A 19,783-nucleotide genomic window follows, 5' to 3' on the forward strand; every position below is an offset into this window, starting at 1 on the left:
TGAACAATGGTTTACTTTATTAAATTGTTCAAAAGCTTATTTTTTAAAACGGCTTACAGGTAAACTATACGGCGATTTTCACGAAAACCGACCCAAAATTCAAAACTGGATGTTGGTTCTGACTTGAACCACGGATTGTAACGGGTTAGAAAAATAGTTGAAATAATTAAATTAATGTAATGTGTAGTTTAAAATACCTAATTCTAGTACACAATACTATTCTAAATAATATTCTCATTCGAAATATAATAGAAATAAAACAGAAACACAGTAATTATTTTTTGTATATCAAATCATCTAACTAAAATTTTACTCAATTTCGAAACGAATTTCTGAAAATAATGGGTAAAAGCTTCGAGACCAATAATACTAAAGGAATTCAAAAAGAAAATGTAGAAACTCTATATTATGTAAATAAAAAACTACGCAGACTGTTTCTTTTTCACAGTAAAAGGTTTGTGAGCTGTAATATTTATAATACGCACTTGAATTTTTCATTTTTTTTTCTAAGCCAAAAAACTTGTCATTAAAAATTTTAGAAAGCTTTCTCTTTTAAATGCTCGAATACTATTTGAAAAATTAAAAGATTGTAAAATTGGCGATACTTGAAAGGAAACGGCGAAACTTGGACTACGGAGGACTATAACTTAGGAAACGAAGAAAATCCAAGCATTTTCTGAACCAAAAAAATAGTACTGCTGAATAAAAATGAGGGCGCTTCGAGTGCTATACTACTATATCCGGTGTTAGATTTTTTTGATTTTTATTTTTTTTAACCGTAATTCCTGAACCAATTTAAAAAAAATTAGGGGCATGTAAGAAGCTAAAAAGTATCATAATGACCACAAAAACTAATAGTACGGCATTCAAAAAATTGATTATTATGACGTCTTTTTTTTTGAAACACTCTGTATGATCAAAAATATTTTACTGAAATGTATCCTAAAGTATAGATAACATCTACAAAATATAAAAAGTCCAACTTTAATAATAACTGAGCTACAAAAGACGGGAACTGGGCTGGACACCCTGTAGTTTTTACGATAACATTTTTGAATGGTGTTTATGTCTTCATATTGTAAATTTAATGCTTTATCTGTCTGTATTTATTTTGTTACACTTGTGATAACCGTTATACAAGTTCTCAATTTTTTTCTGAAAGCTTAGACGGTAATGGAGCAACTGCGCTCTCTGGTGACATTAACGGAACTATCGAGAGCGGGACCGTTTTATTTGCACGTCGTCTCGTATCCTAACTCTTAGGTATCCGTAGTTTAGACAAAGGAAGAGTTGATAAAGCTCTCTTAAAATAATTCTAGTAATCCAATTCAGAATAAAACCCACATCTTTCAGTATAAAATAACAAAGTTGATATTGCCTTCCGGTACAGTTTAATGTATTTTATTGAGCGGAGTCGATATTTCAGTTAATAATTTATTTAGCTAGGTAACTACTTGTTAAAAAATAATGAGCTTTTATTGTTTCTCCAACAGTTTGCACATAGTTTTCTCGCTTTCATGTTAACATATTTCACATTTCGTTGGAAATATAAAAAAGTTCGTTTGGAAGGGGTCCATAAGAGGTGATTTACAAGTTTTGGGTTAACAAGATTTTTTCCTTTGTTGTAATATTTTCTCGCTTGTGGGTTCGAGAGAAATGATTTAGGAACTTTTTCAGTCTTCGAGATTTGTTGTGGTCGAAAGCGATCTGTCAACCCTAGCTTTCTAGATTTATTGGTATTAGCCAAACTTGAGCTTTGCTGCTTCGTGTACATTATTTCTTTTTGATTTATGACCATTATCGCTGGATGTATCATCAAGTGGAGGAAAGTCAATAATCAGCAATCTTTCACTGAAAACATTTTCCCAAAACGATGCGAATTAATTCATTTAAACGCAAGTAACGTAAACTACACCCAAATCAAGCGCAGACCCTCCGTCTTGTCGTAACCGGGTTAGAGTTCGCTAAACTCGAAACAAGCGGTCCGTTCTAATGCAACTTTTAAAACTAAGCACAAACAACTTCCAGCCAACAGGGCAACAGGTATGAAATTTTCACAAGCTTTCGCTAATCGCTTTTCTAACAAGTTTTCTGTTCTTACGCCACGAAAATATCTCGTCATAAAATGCAATTTCAAAGGACGTTTTGCTTTCATATCCGAGCGCTGCAATTGCAGGTATTTCCGAGCTATTTGCCCGATTGTTTTATTTGACCCGAAACGCACGATTTTTTCGCAAAGTTAAATAACGCGGCGGCTCGTTTAATTAAAAGTTGCCGCTGCAGTTTTAGAATGCAATTTAGCGTCTCAGCTGCGCGATTAAGACAAATCTTTGCTTATTATGGAGGTTGTGTGAAGTTGGCGCAAAGTTTGCGTGCGAACTAGGGGCGAACAGCCCCTACGCCATATTTTACAAGACTTTTATAAATGGGGAAAGTCGGTCGCCTGAAATTGTTACTCAGACAAGGCGAGTTTATTTATGGAACTTGCCCTGTTTATTAAAAAACACTAAGCCAATTATTGGAACGATCGCTGGAAATAAGAAGAATAAAACAGGAGTATGCATATTTTACAACTTTGTCCCAAGCTTTGTTTTTGTTTGGATTGGATACTCGAGCACAACTTTCATTTTCCCGAACATCTTCCACGATATCGTTAAATTTGATCTTCTTGTTTGCCTATGCAAGCGCGTTTTTCCAATAAATACAGGCTGTCCACAGCGTGAAAAAGTCCATTATTGACCTTCAAATGTTAGAAAATTTAATTTTTTTACCAAAGCCTACCCCTTGGCTCACTTAAAATTATTTTTAAATATACAGTTTTTTTTTAATGGAACTACCTATATATTTTTTTTGTTATTGATTGTTTTTGAAATAATTAGATTTTTTTGACAAAACACGCTTTTAAAAAAAAATTACATAAAACTAAGAATCTCGGAAAAGTAGAACTACCACTTTAAAGAAGAAACACACAAATATACGTTCAAAATTTCACAGCAAGAGTTGATCTGAAAACTTTTTGAACGCACTGTATAAAAATCAAGTACAGAATTTTGTGTATTGTACAACAAATGGAAGAAACTGGAGTGGTTGTCGGGCGATAATTAGCTTAAACAGTGTCGGAGTTAAATATGATTTATGGCACCTGGGCCGAATTTTAATCGCGGGCTTGGGGAACTTGCGAAATTGACACAGTTTGCCCTGTAAGAGTGAAAATAAATCAAAACTTCGGCACTGTCTCAACTACTTAGTCTATTTCACGTTTTGGGTCTTATGCCAAAGTTTATAACATTCAAGATTCAAATTAAGCTGTCATTATACCTCTACTTATAAGTTCGCAGCGAGCACTCAAGCTGGAAGCTATGCTTTAGCCATAATTAACTTAGCGTGTCATTGAAATGGTTCTTTATATAGCCAATGAAAGTAATAGCTTGACTATTAACTTCAAAGCATCGTCTGAAATTAATTTATGACATTCACTACCGATACGTCGCTCCGATTTTTCCTTCAGCGCACTTTCAGCTAATTTAAATGTCATTCGAGGCGCCTCCAACTTCCGATAATAAAGGCTGAAATTTTCAAAATTAGGTTAGCGCTTTTCCGCAACAGATTGGGTTTCCTTGCAGGTATTTGCGCCCGAAACTTGGGAAAGCGTTTTAATTTAAAAAATTATCAGCTCGCCGCAACTACATCCCTTATGAGCTGTTAAAATCATAAATATTCACGAGATATTAAAGTATACGCGAAAATTGCTTAGCATTCGCAATTAATTATTAATCGCGCCGAAAGTTTAATGAATTTCGCTGCGAATTTTTTAAACAAGCTTGACAAAAGATTTTTGAATGAGGAAATAATAACAAAGTTGTTTGTTGTGGCTGTTTGACATTCTCCTGCTCCCCAAGGAGGGGCGAACTGACAGTTTGGTGAATACATTTCTAGGAAGGATAATAACTAGAGCTAATCCACATTTCGCAACGCTAAGCTGTTCACTGCCACTTTCTTGTTCCTGCGGGAACCCGCCGACCTATTTTGTTAATGACCTCCACGGCTTCGATCTATTATATTTTATGTTTAACCCGGCAAGTGACGTCACACCTGCTCCTGTTGTCCCGTCAATTTATTTGTTTTTGTCCCGATAAGATAAATGAGAGACACAAATCTCCCAAGATGGCCTGCTGAGGATATATAATAGATTATTTATTACATCTCGTCCAAGACATTATTGAAACTTTTGGAAGTGTTCTCGAGTCGTTGTTTTTCGGCGAAATCGCGTAATTAAGTTAAAAGTTAGTCTCGTAAAACGGGCATTTTTATTTATGTTTACCCACACGCTTTGGGAACTGAATGGAATACGTTCCTGGCACGAAACGGGCGAAATAAAATCGGTATTAGCGGCTATAATCTTTATAGCCTTTCAAGGTTTTCGCAATCGGCGATGCTAAATATTTAGACCATTCTCCATAATATTATAGCCCGACGAGAGCGATTCTTAAATTTTTGTGTGATTTTATTTCGATTTTTTCAGTTAACGTCCGGATGCTTTTTTTTCTGAAAAAATTCTCTAAAGGATGGCACAAGAAAATCGGAAAAATTCAGTAAAACCATAAAAAGAGTTCTTCAGTTTCGTATTTTTTTAATTTAAAGCTCTTTCTATAAATTTTTTTATTTGAAAAAAAATATTAGCAAAAATTTTAGGAAAAAAAAATAAAGCAGTTAGTAAAGCATTGGAGTTTTTATTGGTTTAGTATTTTGTACCGATTTCAAGTCGTTTTGTTTTCTGCCAAATTTGAGAAAATCTTTACCCTGGATGCCCCTTAAAAAATTAAGTTTGTGTTGCCAAGAAAAAACAAAAAATTTATTAAAGCCCTAGAGAGCGATTGTCGGTTTATTATCATAGTAATCTCTTTTAACAAGCTTTGTTTCTGGAAAAATTGAGAAAATCCCTACACGGAATGTCACTAAAAACAACAACAATGTGGCCACCACTCTAATTTAGGAAATAGCTTTCGCCGTGTCTATTTTAATCATCTGACTGTACCTTGTTTAAAAATGCAACGAATGGCGTTTTGATAACATCAAAGCTTTGGCAACAATTTTTCGAATGTTTGGAGGTCAGGGTAAAAATAAATTCCGCTAATTAGAGCGTCCCAATCCTCTAATTGCGCCTATAAATAAAATTCGGATTGAGTGAAATAGGCCAAGTCTAGTGAGCAGAATCGGCGCATTCCGCCTCTAATAATAGACAAATATGAAGTTTTCATTTTTCGCGATGACTCGTGGAAAATCTTCAACAGGCGGCTGGCTTATATTGCGAGCAAAAGCTTCGTAAAATTTAATAGAGCCGGACATCGTCGATCGATCGTGGACTTTCTTATATGCCCTTAGGTCACTCGAAATGAACTTTTTGTCCGCATTATCCGCCAGTCTCAACAATCCGATATTATCTCCTCGACGACTGTTTAGATAAATAATTAATCATCGAACTTCCTTCTACCAAAAGTTCTTGCTTTGGGCAAAACCGACTTTTGATCGAACAAATAACGTGATTAATCACGAAATTTGATGCATCATGGCAAGTACTTCAAATTTGCAACTTTTAACCAAGTGCTATTGTGGCGCGGGTTTAATCAAGTAAATGCGGCGGTAAAGAAAACCCATTCTATGATGAAATGTAAATAAATAAAAATCGACAAGTTTGAGCTTCAGTAGGATATAAGCGCCGATGTCGTCACAAATTCGGTTTAAATTCTCACGTTAGATGGCGCCACGGTACGGTCTGCAAGCTTTTCGCTAGATGGCGCGCTGCCGTCAGTCAGCGCCGCCGCCTTCAATCAAAGATGGCGCTGCTGGCCTCCATTTTAATTATTTTTTTTTTATTTTTTAAACTTCCCGCCAATATCAGATGATGATGGCCGACCGACCCGACCGACGCAACACACCACACACCCCCGCGCGTTTGCGAATTTTGGGGTTGTGAAATTTTTGGTTTTTGGGGTTGTGAAATTTTGAATATATGATTTTTGAAATGTGCAATTTTGAATACATGAAGTATACAAAACATGCTGTATTGAGTTAAGCAAAATATCAGAAAATCACGCTTGTCACTAATAACTAATAAAGGAAAGTCATTATTTTATCGATAAGGAAATCGAGCAAAACATGCTGTATTGAGTTAAGCAAAATATCAGAAAATCACGCTTGTCACTAATAACTAATAAAGGAAAGTCATTATTTTATCGATAAGGAAATCGAGGTTTAAATCCTGATTAGGATTATTATTTTTTTTGTTTTCAGAAAAAAAAACAATAATATGTAACACATTATGTATTTATAAAATAATATTTTACATTAATATGAGTATTTTAAAAATAATATATTAAAACAAAATAACATACAATATATCATATATTTACATACGGTACAAACGAGGTAGGTAGGTATAGGTAGGGTAGGTATAGGTAGGTTTTTTTTATTTTTTTTATTTATTTTTTTTTTTTTTTTTTTTGTCAAGCCGAAGGTTTTTTTGCGGGGGGTTGAGAGAGGTGATCTGGTCTGTGTCTAGGATTTTCCCCTAACAACCCCCCAATAACCTTCGGCTTGACTTTTTGTTTTTAGACTGGCTAATAATAATAAAGTTAAAAAAAGATTATGACGACGTCTAACAACAGTGGTGTGGATTTTTGGACTTCTGGAGATCGTCCTCTGTCCTAAAGCCTGAATCCTGTTGATGATGTGAAGCGCAGTGGTCCTCCCCTATTGGCGATGATTCCATCTGTTGAACTGAACTTAAAAAGAAAAAAAACTAAACATATAAAATGAAAAACTTACTTATCCTAAAAAAATCAGCGCTCTTTTTGTTGTTGTCCTTCTCACATCTATCGGTTGATCTGAGAATGAAAAGAAAAAATTATATTTGGAATTATTAAATAAATATACTTATTTTATATGTAAAATGGAAACTTACTTTTCCTGAAAAAAATTAGAGGTTTCCTTTGCTGGTGTCATAAGTCCTAATGGTAGGCTTGTAGATGATGATGATGATGATGTTAATGATACGCAATTCATCAGTCCGTCAGTAGATCTAGAAGAAAAAATAAAATCAAAAGTTTCTTATTGTACATACAAGATAAAAACTTACGTATCCTGAAAAGAAGTTGATTTATTTTTTTCAAAGTGGCTTTTTAATCTTCGGAACATAGCCTAAAACAATTGCTATTATTATTATTTATAAATGGATATTTAAAATTGATTATACATCTTTGTCTTCTACAGTAGCGTTTTCTTTCAAATTTATATATATTTTTGGATTTGAATTAATCGATTTCTAAAATAAAATATTAAGTAACAAATTAATAAAACGAATAAAGTTTTCCTTACCTGTATAGCAAGCAGTTTTTCTGATATATTTTCTTTTAATCGTAGTTCATATTTTAGAGCCCGTTCTGCCGTTTTTGCTTTTTGAAATGATAAATCTTTACTGGATAATACCATTTCAACTAATTGTATTTTTAACCCTCCGTTGATTTCGATTGGAAAATATGCGATTTTACATATATTTATATCAAATTCACTAATTATCTGCAGAGCATTTATTATGATATTATCCCAAGGTCGCTTTACGTATATAAAATTAAATAAGATATTTAGATTCGACGTCTCCATTTCGAAATATGTGATAATATTCGAATTGTTTATGTTATAGTATTTTGTGAGATCAGTGATCTCTTCTTTACGTGGATTACCTTCTATATAAATATCCACGTCTGTATACGCTGTTGTGTAGCCTTTTATGAATGCTGCGTATCCTCCACTCAAAAAAGATTTCCGTCCATTTGAATTTAAATTTGCTAACGTCTTCCATACTTTTTGGAGAATTATTTTTTCTTTGAGGTCGTATACACTGCTTAAGAATTCTTCAAGTTCTAGTGTAGTTAATCGAAATTCAATATTTGGTAACGACATTATAACGACATTATATATATATTTTTTTAAGACAGTTTTTCGACTACACTACGTTTGACTAGACACTACTCGAAATACCATGTACATGAACGTCTTTATATAAAGTTGGGTTGAACAACAGGATGAGACATGAAAACCACAATTTCCGTTGATAAATAAATTTTAATTAGGGCAAGATAGTAATTGATAAGATAAAAATCACAAATCACAGTAACAAAGACTAATCATAATAACAAAGTTATAGACAAGACAGTAATTGATAAGATAAAAAACCACAAACCACAATAAATATCACACGTGTAACCCTATGACTAACAGAAATAGAATGTTTCTAACCACAATTTCCGTTGATAAATAAATTTTAATTAGGAGCAAGATAGTAATTGATAAGATAAAAAACCACAAATCACAATAATATTACACGTGTAACCTTGTGACTAACAAGAAGGGAATGTTCATTAATAATTTATTATTTCATTATTACATGTTGTTATAATTGTATTTTACTAATTGTATATTTTTATTTAATTCTTGTAGAATAAGGTACCTATAAGCCTAAAACTAAAAAAATATACATAAATATTGAAATTATTTTTCGTAATACTTACAGACATGTTTAATATACTTCTCTACAATGCCCATGCTTGTCAGCTTGGTAACCTGGAAGACATTTGTTTTTATTGTGGGGTAAAGGTTCTATTTTAACATCATCTATTTCAGTATTCTCATAAGAATCAATTTTTTCGTTGGTTTGTTTTTTATTTGTATTTTTCATTTTTTTGCTGTTAGTTATAGTTTTTGGTATGGTCGTTCTTTTTTTATCTAATGTGTTATATTCTTTTTCCAATTTTTTAATTCGATTCGTTAGTTCATTAGTATTATTCATTAACATTTTCCATTTGATATCAATTTTATTATTCATATGAGTGTCAAGTATAGTTGTAATTTTATTGTTCATTCTTTTATCTAGCACATTGGTAATTGAATTAATAATATTGTTAATATTTTTAAGTTTACTATCTAAGATTCCTATTTTACTGTTCATCTCTTTATCATATTGTTTAAACTTCTCAAATACTTTATGTAAATCAAATAAAATTTGTTCCATTTTATTAAAATGATTTCCAATTATTTCCTTATTGATTATTAAGTTGGTTTTCTCTTTTTTAAATAGATTATCTATTATATTTATTTTTTTAGTTATATCGAAAATATGTTTTTCTATATTGTTTATTGATTTATTTAATTTATCATCAATTTCAATAGGTATTATATTATTAATTATGTTCTCAAACTTATCATTTAGGATTTTACGAGTATATTGTTCCATTTTATTAAAATGATTTTCAATTATTTCCTTATTGATTGTTAAGTTGGTTTTCTCTTTTTCAAAGAGATTATTTATTTTGTTTATTTTTTTAGTTAAATCGAAAATATGTTTTTCTATTTTGTTTATTGATTTATTTAATTTATCATCAATTTCAGTGGGTATTATATTATTAATTATGTTCTCAAATTTATCATTTAGGATATTACGAGTATATCCTGATGATATTGAGTTACGTCCGAACAAGTCGATAACCATTATAAAACTGATTAAAACAAGATAAATTTTAATGTTATATATAAGTTTGGAAGGAATAATAATAAAAATACAAAATAAGGATTAGATTTTTTATTTTTTGTAATTAATATACACGCTTGATTTTGAAAGTTATAAAATTTATAAAAAAACATTATCCAATTGATATACAACACCAATGCTGAAAATCAAAAAATGAATATAATTTTAATATTAAATGCTAAAAATATTGTTTTACCTGAAATACATATTAATAAAGAAGAAATTAAAATGGAAGTGTCAGTTTTGTTAGTCCTTAGGAATGTAAAGAATAAACTTAGACCGTAGTGAAATATCGATACTGCTAATCCCATTAAAGCTCCATAATACCCAGCCATTGTAATATATGTTTTTTTGGAAAAACACATTATCATTATTATTAAAAATCCTATTGCATTAAAAGCGTAAGTAACTGAAAAAATCAGAATTGAAATCTAAAAATTAAATTTATTATCACTTACAAAAAAACGATAAAAGAAGTGAAAAGTCATCGCCTTTTTTAATTACTCGTACGTCCCAAGAAATATCTTTATTAATTTCCTCCTCTTCATTATTTTGGTTTTTTTTGTTCTTTTCATTCTTTTCATTTTTTTTGTTCTTTTCTTTAACGTTGAAACCTGTATTCAATTTTGTCATCGTGTTTTGTGTTAAAAACCCCAAGATGTTCTGATACATGGAAACAGTTGTTTTTTTTTATATAATATTTCTTATCTGCAGTTGGTTCTAAATTTATACTCGAACGATAATGACTCATACTTATTGAATTTTCATTTAAAATTACTATAATTAAATTAAATTAAACTAAACTAAATTAAACTAAATTAAACTAAATTGAACGAATCTAATCTAAATTAAGATTATGGAAACATGGTAATTGCTTCTGATATTGCATTATAACTTCCGACTCGATCTTGAATAATTATATAGTAGGCTTTTGTATGAATTGGAAAATTTTCTGAACTTTCAATTTCGATTGTGGCATCCATTTCGGAAGAGAAAGCATTTTCGTGTACATTAGTCGTACAGTCAATTATAAATAAAGGTGAATTTTTATATTCATTATAATTTAAAAATGGTTGATGGCGATTTTTTTGATAATAGGTTTTATAAAACTCAGTATAAGCATCATAAGCTTCTTCATAATAATTTTTTGTAAAATCAAGTCTCCACTTATCGTAAGGAATATATCTGCTGTTAATTTTTAATCTTATATTTTGTAAGTTAATATGATCAAAATGAGTGCTATTTTTTCGTGAATTAAAATCTCGTTCAGTTTGAAAAAATACAATAATCCAATTAGGACGTTCAACACGTTGAATGGTTTGAATTTTCCATGAAGTTGTTTTAGCGTCTGGTAAATCCTTAGACTGTATTTCCCATTTTTGAAAAGCTAATGGAATTGCACGATTTTTTTTTATTGAATCAAGTAACTGAAGTTGAATTTTAGCAGCAGGATAAACATGTAAAGCTACTAAATTCATATCTGTTATAGTAATTCGAGCTTTTCTTACTCCTGTACTCACATAACAATTATCATCTGTTCTAGATCTTACTAAACTTATTTTATGAGTGCCACACATAATACGTTCATAAGTAAATGGTAAATTTAACATTTGAGATAATTTTAATTTAAGAGAAAACTTTTTAGTTCTCGGATCAAATGTATAAAGTTGATCATTTAAATTTTTTGTCCATCCTAGAGACTGATATTCCTCAAATTCATTTTTCATAAAACAAAGATATGTTTTAACTGTTGAAACCAAACCAACTTGGTCTACACTATCTATTTCAGTATTATTAAGGTAATATGAAATAGAATCAAATAAAAATGGACCGATATTATTGGTTAAAGTAACTTGACCAAATGCTTCTTCAGTTGTGTTTGCAGGAAGTGGATCCCATTCTAAGGTACAATTGATTTTAATATATGATTTTTTCCATAATATCCATACGTTTTCTTGATTAATAATAAAATTTATGCGATCATTATTTCTAAATAGTTGATTTTGAGGATTATATGTGTGTTCTTCTGTCCTTTCAATACTTTCGTCTTGTGTAGGTTTTCGAAAGATTTGGAGTACGTTTGATATTAACGACATTGTAACCTAATGATTTTAAAATCTTGATACTTTTTGAGGTTAATTTTGTTTTCGATTTTAAGGTTAGTTTTTTTGTAGATTTTAAGTTTTTTGAAGAACCACTTGTTATAGCTAATGAACGGCTAGATGGTTCATTTGGTACTGATAAGAAACTGGTGGAACTCTCATCTTTATAGATTAATCTCATATTCAATATTATTTTCTTTCAATTTTTAATGCTAATTGAATATTGATTGTTTGCCCGTTAAAATCAATTAATTCACTGTTTTGATCAACAAGTTTTAGGGTAATATTTTCTATGACTTGTTGTCTATCTATAGGTAAATAAATATGATTTTGGGGACTTATTACAATTTGTTCAGCTGGACTTACAGTAATTGGACTTTGATATAAACTATGATATAAATTTCCGTTTAAATATGAGCCTTCTATTATATTACAGTCTACCCTTATTGAATTTGCCTTGATAATATTTACAGGTAAATCGCTTTCATGTAATTGATTTGCTTGTAATATTTTATTGGAAAAGCCTAGGATTTTAGAAATTGAATCAGCTGGCGTAAAGTCTATTTCGTATATGCTTTTTATTTCACACTTTAATGTATTTATATTTGGTTTTAATGAAAAAAATGTATTTCTTTCTTTCTCACTTACTTCACTTCCAACTAAATTATCTTGAATGTATTTTTCGATATCTGAAATTTCAAATGTTCCTTTAGGAAGACGAATTACGTTTTGTGTTCTAACAATTTGATTATTTGAAGGATTTTTGGTTATTGTGTTATAATATAACTTATCAGTACCATCTTCAATATTTGGTATGTGATTATAAGTATCTAATCCAATTAGTGCTAGAGAATATATATAATTATTATCAATATAAATTGGTGGTGACAGATTAACACTCAAAACACTTTTCGTATCAGTAAATAAAAGAAGAACAAACATGACAACTGTTAGAATGAAACTGATTTAATTTAATTATGTTTCATATTATATAGAAATTTTAAACACAAATGTCCACAATTATAGGTTAGATTTTGAAATTTATCATGGTTATAATAAATTTTACAGTTTTTAAAATAATTAATTAGGGATTTTGGTGGCTTAAAGTTGCCAAAACTATCAAAATAATGCACAATTTTTTTATTTTTTTTATAAGCTACCCAATGTGTGCCTTCTCCTTTATTATCATCAAGATTTACTATTCCACTTTCATAATTAAAACAATGTTGTGGTAATTTATCTTTCATAAATACACCTCGAAAATCTGTAAGTTTTAAGATTTTAGCATATTTTAGTAAATTTTGATTAGTTAATGCTTTCTTGGGTAGCTTTATTGGGAGTTTTTTGAAAATTTTTTTAAAAATAAGCCATATCCTTTTCGCAAACGTTTTAAATATAGACCGCTTCCTTTTTTTCCAATAGCTATTGCTTCCATAGTTTTATTATGCCGTTGTGCTTCTTCTAATTTTTTCTGTGCACTTTTTGCATTATTTACTGCACGAGCCACTGTAGCAGCACCAGCACCTAAACTTCCTAGTGCACTAAGTCCACCAAAAATTAAAGGTAAAAGTGGTATAAGTCCTCCTTTTTTAATAGGGATAATTCTAGGGACTTTAATATTTTTTTTCCCTCCTGCTGCCTTAACTGCTGCTCGTGCGTGTTTTAGAATAGTACTTATTTTATGATTTTCTGTTAAACCACGTTTTCTTAGACTATTAATAATACCAGCTTGAAATCCAATTCGTTTTTTTGTATTACATCTTTTTCTTAAATTCATTTTTGTCTTTCCATTATGTTGTTGTTGTTGTTGTTGTTGTTGTTGTTGTTGTTGTTGTTGTTGTTGTTGTTGTTGTTGTTGTTGACGTGTTTTTTTCATTCCTCTTCCACATTTACGAGTTCTTTTTATTCCTCTTTGGCATTTACGAGTTTTTTTCTTCTTAATTGTTTTCTTCTTTGTTGTTCTTTTAATACCCATTCCGAGTTTTCTTTTTAGTTTCATAATATTTGTTACCAACCACGCACTTGCTTTTTCACCAAATTTAGCGTCTTTTGATATTACACGTGACCAGGCTTTGTTTTCCAAAATTTGATCAGCTTTATGTCTATCTTTCAAATTATTTGATTTAGAGTATTCTATATCGTGAACTTTACAATACTGATCAAGTTTATTTATTCCTGGATCTTGTCGATTAAGTCTTTTTGCTAACTTTGTACCAGGACCACAGTATTGATACCCCGGAAGATGCAATTCGATCGGTAACTTGTTTATGCTGCTATTAAGTAAACCTTCACCTCTCGCCATTAAGCACTAACTGACTAAATTAGTAAAACAAACATCAATTTATAGTGTTGCAGATAAAAAATTTGTTTAGTATCAGTTCATAGTCCATTGTAACAAGAATACTAATTATGCGTGTCATTAAACAAAAATTTTCCTTACCGGTTATCAATTATGAAAATATTAATACAAGCGAATTAAAATTACATTATAAACATGGTCGATTGTTTCCAAATTCAATTCGTTGTATAATATGTGGACCATCCGGAAGTGGAAAAACAAATATAATGTTAAGTTTAATTTTTCATCCGAATGGATTGAAATTTGAAAATTTGTATATATATTGTAAATCACTATACCAGATAAAATATCAGTTACTTAAATCAGTTTTAAATAAAGTTAAAGAAATAGGGTATTACCAATATGATGATAATGAAAAAATAATATCCCCAAACAAATGTAAAACAAATTCTATTTTTATATTTGACGATGTTGCCACATCTAATCAGAATAAAATAAGATCGTTTTTTTGTATGGGACGTCATCGAGGATTAGACATGTTTTATTTATCACAAACATATGTTAAAATTCCTAAACATTTATTACGTGACAATGTAAATTTTTTAATTTTATTAAAACAAGATGAAAAAAATTTAAAATATATATACGAAGAACATGTTGGAACAGATATGAGTTTTGCAAAATTTAAAAACATATGCGATGAATGTTGGAAAAATAAATATGGTTTTCTTGTTATAAATAAAGAAGATGAAATTACAGCTGGTCGTTATCGGAAAGGTTTCGATCAATTTATTTTAATATAATATATAAATATACCTTATTATTGAAAACATAATCAGTAGTAAATAAACCATCGAAATGGATACTACATTATCTCCGCAAAAAAAACGTATCAAAAAAAAAATATTAGAAACTGCAAATATTGTTAGAAACAAATATAAAGCAATTAGAAATTATCAAAAAAATCAAGATGAATCGTTAAATCAATTTTTTAAACCTGTTTCAAATACGCTTACGAATATTGTTTCACATTTAACAAAACCTCGAGAACAAGATAAGATAAAAAAAGACATGGACGAAGATCATCTAAAAAAAGAAGATAACCATGTTGATTCTAAATATGATGATGATGATGATGATGATGATGATGATAAAGATAAGATTAAAAAAGAAGATAAAGGAGATAACAGTAATGATTCTGATACTGATAATATTGAAAAAGATGATATAATACAGCAGACGTTAAAATTATTGAAAACAAACAAACATGATAAAATCTATGGTCCAAAAATAAATCCTATTAATGACAGTATGAAATTAGGAAGAAAAGTTTTGAAAATTAAAAATAACGGTTTTTTACAAATAGGTAATGATATGTTTCAAGGTACTGATGGACTTTATGAATTAGTATTTCATAAACGCCCAAATGAAAAAAAAATTTCTATTAATGATATGAATAATTATTTAAGAATTATTAAACTTACAAATTTGCATCGAATTGATCCTGAGAATAAATTTAGTCGAATAAAAGGAAGTAAAAATTATAAATATTTAAAATACATAAAACCATTAGTTAAGAAAAATCCTACAAAACTTCAAACAATTTCAAAACAAAGAGAAAACACAACTTCAAAACAAACAGGAAAAGGGTTAATGTCTCCTACTTTATCAAAACGAAACTTCAAATTAAATCGCATACGAAATTGTATATATAACGAAAAACCCGTTGAAGTGAAATATTGGAATGATATAAATGAATTAGTAACAAGATTAGCATATTTACATGGGGAATTACAGGCTGGAAATGATAATAATATTAATGAAATATATGAAATTGAAGATGAATTAAGAGAAGAAGGGGTTATATATTAAAAAGCACAGTAAAAAAAAATCATTTATCGTTAAGATGCCTATCGATGTGTTCGGGCGTGAAACATCATTACATAGAAATTTAGCAGGTTTAACTGGTACAAATCAACGGAAGCAAATTGTGTACGCGTTTAAGTTTACAAAAGACGGTGATTACGACATGGAAAATAAAAAAATTACAAATGTGCAATTACCAGTAAAAGCAATGGATGTAGCAAATAAAAAATATATTGATAATATTGAAAACGTTTTTACGGAAAAATTTCAAATTTTGCAAGATGATCTAACAAACAAAAATTTACAATTTTTAGAATTAAAAAGAAAATTTTTGGATTATTTATTAAGAGAAAAAGGATATGTTAAAGCATTAAAGGACTTAAATGGAAATATTGCTGAAGGTGATCGAATTTGGAATGAAAAATACAAAATTATTAATAATACTTTAGAACAACAAAATAACAGTTTAAAAACATTACAACAGGGCATTAAAGAAAAAGTGGATAATATTCATTCGGAAATTCAGCATGTACAAAATCAATTCATTGAAGTAAAAAATGAGTGGTCAAAAATAATTGAATCCCACACAAATGCTATTAATATGTTGGTTAAACAAATTAATGATCATTTATCATTAGATATTAGCCGATTAAGAACCACAAATCCCTCACAATCATCATCATCATCACCATCTTCTCCATTGTCAAAGAAGAAAAAGAAGAACAAAAGAAGTTTAGAGCCGGTCGTTGATGATAAAGTTAGTGAAAGTGTTGAAACAGTGTATCAAAAAAAGAAGAAAAAAGAAGTGAACTAGACTCAACAGGTATAAAAAATGAAAAAATTAGCAAAGCAAAATTTCAGTGTAAAAGAACAAATTGTAAATGAACTTTTTTCTAACGCTCGTCGCAACTTTAAAAGAAGACATACTATTATTAAACATTTAAATGATCTCTGGCAAGCTGATATAGCTGATTTTCAAAAGTATTCAAAACAAAACAGAGGATATAAATACATATTAGTTGTTATCAATTGTTTTTCTAAATTTGTTTGGTTAAAACCCTTAAAAACAAAATCAGCTCCGGAGGTGACAAAAGCAATGAAATCCATTTTATTAGAAAATAAAAAACAACAATTAACTCCAGAGAATTTACAAACGGATGCTGGAACTGAATTTTTTAATTCAAATTTTAAAAAACTAATGCAACAATTTAAAATTAACCACTATCGTACATTTAGCATTAAAAAAGCTGCAATAGCTGAACGCGTAATTCGTACAATTAAAACAAAAATATTCAAATTATGTTTATTATTAGGAACATATAAATGGATTGATAAAATTGAAAAAATTGCTAAAGAATATAATGCGTCAAAGCATCGTACAACTGGAAAAGCTCCTATTGAAGTAAATAGTTCAAATCAGCATGAATTAATGAGTAAATATAATAGATTAAAAATTGTTGATTCTAATCAAAAATTTAAAATTGGAGATTTTGTGCGTATAAGCAAAGAAAAATTTTTATTTGAAAAAGGATATACCCCTAACTGGAGCACAGAAATTTTTAAGATAATAAAAGTAAATCTGACAAATCCGGTGACATACCTATTGGAAGATTTAGAAGGTCAACCAATAAAAGGAGGATTTTATCAAGCAGAACTAAAAAAAACAAATTTCAAGGACGAATATTTGGTAGAAAAAATATTAAACCGCAAAGGAGATAAAGTTCTTGTACGGTGGTTAGGGTTTCCAACTGATAAGGATAGCTGGATAGGTATAAAAGAATTATTGTGAGGGTGTTTATTTTAGTCACATGCACACTTTTAATAATAATGAGTACTAATAATACATTATTAGCTCAAGTATTAGAATGTGAACAAATAATTCTTTATCTTCGAAATCTCATGCGACAAGAACTTTTGAAAATACACCGAATGGATTTATTTGAAATTTATGGACATCTACCAGAGTTTTATCAAGATGATGATAATATAAGGAGCGCGTTACCCTGTTTGGAACATTATGTGTTAAGTGCTGATGTAGATGTAAACGACGGACCACCACCATCAGCTGAATCGTGTTTTCTTTGTAAGAGTGCAAACACTGCAAACAAAGAGTGAAGATGAATCCGAATTTTCTAATTGTTTTTGGAACTTTGTTTCAAAACATAGTGTATATTTATTACCATCCTCCAACCAAGGACATCGTCGAATCATACATTTGTTTCAATAAATTAAATTCTACATGGCCTGAAAATTGGTATGAACTTCATCAAAATCAAACTTCGTTAAACATAGTGTATGAAATGAAAATCCCAAGTGACCACCTACTCAACAATAATGAAACGAATGTGGTGAACCAAACAGTGACAACGGAATTTCTGTCATCTTTTGTAATTCCTTACAAATTACGGCTGGTTTTTAAAAACAGACAGTATCATGATACGGATTGGAAATACTTACTTAAAAGTGATAAAATCGATATCATGTTAAGTTCTCAACAATATAAAAATTTATCTGCATCTTCTATAGTAACCAAAAATAAATTATCACATTATGATGACTTTTTTAAAAGATTTAATACAATTGAAAACATAACTAAAGCTAATAATTTAATAAATAACCAAAATTTTACCTTTTTTTTAATTTGTGTAATAGTAGGAGTTACAGTGTTATTAGGTATAATAATTAATGTAATTTTATATTCTTTGTTACACCGTTTTACTAGTAGGAATTATGATGTTTGTAATCGTAATAATGTATGATGTAGTTTTATATACTTTTCTGTTATATAAACTTATGTTCTTGTAAAAATAAACTTTATAAATGAAACTAGTTTAAATTTGTTTTTATTTGTTAATTTCTTGTTCCTTATTTTTCCTGCCTCCTATTTTTACATTTTTGTAATTTTTAAATTTTAAGTACAGACTTTTAAATTTTCGCGATTTTAGATTTTTGAATTTGCCACCAATATTTGAAATATCCGCCATTTTGAAAAATCTAAATTCCCCCCTCCACCATAAACGTGACTGCTGTGACGTCACACGCGACGTTATTATGTTTTGATTGGCTGTTTTATTAAATATATTTTTTTGAAGGGAGAGAAGATTAAGTATTTTAAAAAAATATTCCTATTTTGCTTAGTTTCACGAAAGTAATACATCTGAAAACATGACGCGAATTATTATCGTTATTATTATAACTTTAATTGGGTATTCATCTTGTAAAAGTGTTGTTAGTGAAGTGAACGGTAATGATGATAATACAAACTGTACAAACCGATATTTATCTCAGTACTTAACAAATTTTGGATATCTACAACGTGAAAATCAAACTGAAGAAAACAGAACTTTTGAAGAGTTAAAATTTAATGAAAATAATTTTTCTGATGCCTTACTAGAATTTCAACGTACATATAATTTACCTTCTACCGGAAAAATTAACAACGAAACACTCAATTTCATAAAACAGCCGAGATGTGGAATGAAAGATGTATTATCTGAATATACATTGCATTTAACAAAGTGGAATAAAACCTCATTAAATTGGATGATATATACAAATAGTCGTTTTGAACGCAAAGTAGCTGTAAGGGCATTTGAGATTTGGCAAAAACATACTAGTTTAAAATTTTTTGAAACTCGTCAACCTGAAAATGCTAATATATTTATCGTATTTACATCGACTGAGCATACATTTTATATAATGAATAATATTCAAAAATGTTTTGCAAATTTTGATGGAAAAGGTAATGTGTTAGCTCACGCATATTTTCCCGATGGTGTAACTAATTTTACGGAAATACATTTAGACTCAAGTGAAAATTGGTCCTACAAAATACATGATGAAGATAATTTTTCACAACAAAATGATTCAGTTAATTTATTAGTAGTTTTATTACATGAAATAGGTCATACATTAGGACTTTCTCACAGTACA

At 29.5% G+C, this 19,783-nt stretch overlaps 1 protein-coding gene, 1 long non-coding RNA gene and 1 other non-coding gene across 7 annotated transcripts in view; 1 reads left to right on the forward strand and 2 right to left on the reverse strand.

Annotated features, from left to right (window-relative positions):
* Neto (Neuropilin and tolloid-like) overlaps window positions 1-19,783 on the forward strand; it is a 139,559-nt gene that overhangs the window by 21,102 nt on the left and 98,674 nt on the right. The window lies entirely within an intron of this gene.
* On the reverse strand, window positions 6,600-8,039 carry LOC107398873 (uncharacterized). Of its 3 annotated transcripts, XR_010333338.1 has the most exons (7): window positions 7,740-8,039; window positions 7,375-7,611; window positions 7,253-7,321; window positions 7,136-7,197; window positions 6,962-7,078; window positions 6,826-6,884; window positions 6,600-6,777 (listed from the first exon to the last, which is right to left on the reverse strand). It is a non-coding gene; the product is annotated as an uncharacterized LOC107398873 (transcript). The 3 variants fall into 3 exon arrangements; XR_010333336.1 differs by having other exon boundaries at window positions 7,375-8,034; XR_010333337.1 differs by having other exon boundaries at window positions 6,600-6,782; window positions 7,375-8,034.
* On the reverse strand, window positions 8,412-14,139 carry LOC135265614 (uncharacterized). The gene is made up of 4 exons (XR_010333340.1): window positions 10,042-14,139; window positions 9,780-9,992; window positions 8,568-9,722; window positions 8,412-8,520 (listed from the first exon to the last, which is right to left on the reverse strand). It is a non-coding gene; the product is annotated as an uncharacterized LOC135265614 (long non-coding RNA).

The sequence above is a fragment of the Tribolium castaneum genome, chromosome 3 (genome assembly GCF_031307605.1).
Source record: "Tribolium castaneum strain GA2 chromosome 3, icTriCast1.1, whole genome shotgun sequence".
Taxonomy (NCBI): Eukaryota; Metazoa; Arthropoda; class Insecta; order Coleoptera; family Tenebrionidae; genus Tribolium; species Tribolium castaneum.